The 4,271-nt window shown below is 44.7% G+C and overlaps 1 non-coding gene across 1 annotated transcript; it reads left to right on the forward strand.

Annotated features, from left to right (window-relative positions):
• Nucleotides 1-2,171: 2,171 nt before the first annotated feature.
• On the forward strand, nucleotides 2,172-2,246 carry Trnap-cgg (transfer RNA proline (anticodon CGG)). The gene has a single exon. It is a non-coding gene; the product is annotated as a tRNA-Pro (tRNA).
• The last annotated feature ends 2,025 nt before the right edge of the window (nucleotides 2,247-4,271 follow it).

A 4,271-nucleotide genomic window follows, 5' to 3' on the forward strand; every position in this document is an offset into this window, starting at 1 on the left:
CCACAGATCGCCATCTATCCTACTTTACAGAGCAGACAAGCCTCGAAACGCTACGGTCTGTGAAGAATTGTGGGCGTCCAACCACATAGCGCCTAATGGTAGCTTCACTGTCCTTCTACCTCTTTCCGTAGATGCTCACGACAGTAGCACGTGAACATTCGACCAGCTTCGTCGTTTTCGAGATACTCGCTCATAGCCTCTGCGCAATAATAATCTGCCCTTTAGGAGAGTCACTTATCTCAGTGGATTTCCGTAGTTGCAGCTCGTATCTTCGCTAGGGTAGTCCCCCATCCGTCTCTTCTCGGCTTGCATTCTTCTCTTACAGCGTCACGTGTCTGCAACGCAACCAGGCGTACAACCTTGCAGTGGGCAATTGTCATAATGTCTCTCTGTCTCTCTGCTCTGGTATTGACAACCTCACCTGGGGTATCCAGAATGAGATTTTCACTCTGCAGCGGAGTGTGCGCTGATATGAAACTTCCTGTCAGATTAGAACTGTGTGCTTGACCGAGACTCGAACTCGGGACCTTTGCCTTTCGCGGGCTAGTGCTCTACCAACTGAGCTACCCAAGCACGACTCACGCCCCGTCCTCACAGCTTTACTTCTGCTAGTACCTCATCTCCTATTTTCCAAACTTCATAGAAGCTCTCCTGCGAAAGGTGCACGCACGTTTGTATGCTTCCATTCAACATTCTGGTGGTTACTCCGGTTATTAATGTACCAGCGATGGCTTATACCGAGCATACAGTAACCTGTGATCTTGCAATGTTAATCTCTTAAACATGTTAAGTAGACAAATGTATTCCCGAAATTCGTTACTCTCCATTAATTATTTTTTGGTGTTACAACTTTTTTCCGTCAATGCACGTGACGTATATGTGGCCGCAACTTTTCATTCCGCTGGCTTACAAGCTTAAATTATTTACTCCGCTACAGGACCGTAGAACTTAGTATTTGACGTAAATTTCAACTTCGTACTTCGACCTGTTCGTCAGAAAAAGGGGTCTTAACAATGGGACAGATAGAGAGACGGACAACGAAGTGGTTCTATACGGGTTCCGTTTCTACTGATTGACGTATGGAATCCTAAAAATATAGAACCCTATTTTTAAAAAAAAAACAGCTCTTCATATCCCCGTAACGAGCAAAATTAATGTACGCTTCGTAGCTAAACAATATTTACTATTTTGTTGAAACTTTTTTAAAATTTTGCTTGTGGACAAAAAGTTTTTTTGGCGATAAAGACAAATGGGGCACCCGATATGGGATCCCACACTGCGCCCAGTCCCGAGATGACCCGCGTCCGTTACTCGGGAGAGCGGAGTGTTTTCAGCGGCTGAGCCGCGGGGTCAACAGGGCCGGTGGAGCCCCCACTCTGCGAACGTTCGCCAACTGGCCTGCAGGTGACGTCCGATATTCCGCGCAGACTTATTGGACGCCCTCTGTCCGGCGCAGCGGTCCGCAGGAATTCGCGCATTTTCCGAATAGCTGGCCTCGCGCGTCCACTCCGCTGTTTCATCAGTGTGCTCGGCTCCTAACAGCGGAAGCACACACTCAAAATGGTCACTGCTTTCGCTCGCCTCTCGCGCGACTGTACTACATACCGTAACGAATCAAGCTCGGAAGCTGATACTGTTATAGCAGAATAGATGGTGTATCAGATACTACAATACTGGTTGCCTTGAATCGAGTACTACAATACTATTGTGCACATTCAAACTTCGTCATGTGAAACCTGTAGATAAAGAAATATACATGAGACTACCAGCTTCCAGTCCAGATTGTATCAGTCAGGTTCCTTTCAGACTATGCTGATACGAAGCGCCGGCCGGGGCGGCCGAGCGGTTCTAGGTGCTTCAGTCTGGAAACGCGCTACCGCTACGGTCGCGGGTTCGAATCCTGCCTCGGGCATGGGTGCGTGTGATGTCCTTAGGTTAGTTAGGTTTAAGTAGTTCTAAGTTCTAGGGGACTGATGACCTTAGAAGTTAAGTCCCATAGTGCTCAGAGCCATTTGAACCATTTCATACGAAGCTTATTCGGAAAGTAAGATCCGATCGGTCGCAAAATGGAAACTACTGTGAAAATCAAAAATGTTTTCAGAATGAGATTTTCACTCTGCAGCGGAGTGTGCGCTGGCAGAAGTAAAGCTGTGAGTACCGGGCGTGAGTCGTGCTTCGGTAGCTCAGTTGGTAGAGCACTTGCCCGCGGAAGGCAAAGGTCCCGAGTTCGAGTCTCGGTCGGGCACACAGTTTTAATCTGGCAGGAAGTTTCAAAAATGTTTTGTTTGCAACAATTACCTACACCTTCCAGGTACTTCTCTACGTAGTCGCCGCTCCGATTTAGACATTTGTCGTAGCATTGTACCAACTTTCCAATACCCTCGTCATACAAGGCAGCCACCTGTGCTTCCTGCCAATTCCCTAGGCTCGTCCACAGTTCGTTGTCTGTGCCAGAATATTGTATTCACAGCCAGCGGTTCACGTGGGGAGAGATGAGACTCAGAGGCAGTCAATTACGGGCACTATTGTGGGAGACCAACACTTCCCATTGAAAACGCTGAAGGAGTGTCTCGATTGCCCCTGCAGAGTGCGGCAGAGAATCGTCACGCAGAACGAAACGCATGACAGCTACGTTATGTGGGCTGCGTGTCACCAGGCGAAATGTCGCACCAGGGTCCTCACACTTGGCGGGCGACACTATTGTTCTAAGCGTCTTTATGTGCTCACTGTGTGCTCAGAAGTGAAAAGAGAGACGTGACGCAATCGACGGGCATGCTAATGGCACTGCCCAACGCATCTGTGCAAAGATTCATTGCACTTTCACTTTGGTTTGTGGGGCGCTCAACGGCGCGGTCATCAGCCCCTGTACAAGTCCAATTTTTATACAATCCAATCCAGCCACGGTCACGAAATGTGACAGCCATCTCCAAAGTCAGCACTAAATTTACATACAGACTTCTTCATGCAGGTCGCTGATAATTGTTCAGGCAGAGGTCAAATATTAAACAGATGTTGGTAAAAATTTTTGGAACATTGTTCCAGGAAAAACAGAGATGTATTAATAATTTTCAATACAAACAGTCTTGATCGCATTTAAGTTGTTTATTTTTATTTTTACATGACAATTTTGCATCTTCTAAGAGATCATGTTCAGACCTTACATTCCTTTCTGACCGTACGAACCATTGGCTTGGAGCAGGTACATCTGTGCAAACGTGAGGAACACTGCTTTGAACCCACATCGGTAAACCCAGAAGAATGCCACTGCAACCTTGGCTCTTCCGAAGAGCGAGCGGTTGTGTATGACTGTTAAGGGGCTCCGGAAAGGCTCAAAATCATGAAAAGTTCAATTTTTACTTTTTTGCGTTTTCTGAATCTGCAGACTATTACCTTTTAATAGATATATAATTTATTCAATTCCGAAGACTACAACTATTTTAAAAAAATTTTTTTCAATGTGTTCTACATAGGCGTGACCCACTGTGGCGCTGTTAAACTGCTGTCAAATGGTGTTATTATTAACGTCCGTGTTCATCAGGTACATTTTAGTGATGTGAGATAAAGTAAGTGTTGTGGCTAACCTGTGATGGTTCAATATATATTGCTGGTGTGAATGTCGATTGTTTCATATTTATTTACTCTGTCGTTATCTCGAAAATATTCGTAATTAATTCTGTTTCTTGAGTCTCTGTTTTGTTGAAGTATAATAATGAGTAAAAGTAAAGTTATTAGAAATCCTCTGAAGGCTTTTAAGAAAAGGAGAAATGTTGGAAAGCCAAAGGTATGTGTTATTACTGTAAACAATAAAGACGATGAAAATCCCCAACATAGCTTGTGTCCCAAAGAAGAAGACAGTTGGTGTAAATATAACAAAGGATTGCTAACTGGTGAAGTGTACACTCATAAGCATAGTCTGCCTCATGCAATAATGGAGGTGATAAAACCTATTTTCAGAGACTTAGCAGCACATGAACTGTTGAAAAAGTGTATTCACGGAAAAACTCAAAACCCCAATGAAAGTGTAAATAGTGTTATATGGTCGAGAATCCCCAAGACTGTATTTTTTGGAATAGAAACACTTCACTTTGGTGTGTATGATGCTGTTGCGACTTTCAATGATGGCAACATTGTAAGGTGCAAGGTATTTAGAAATATGGGAATGAAGATAGGTTCTAACATGGTACGAGCGATGCTTGCTTTAGACAAGGAACGCCTTCGGGCTGCAGACAGGGCTGTAAAGAGTCTAGAAATACAAGCAAGAGTAAACAGGA

Source organism: Schistocerca nitens, chromosome 4 (genome assembly GCF_023898315.1).
Source record: "Schistocerca nitens isolate TAMUIC-IGC-003100 chromosome 4, iqSchNite1.1, whole genome shotgun sequence".
Lineage (NCBI taxonomy): Eukaryota > Metazoa > Arthropoda > Insecta > Orthoptera > Acrididae > Schistocerca > Schistocerca nitens.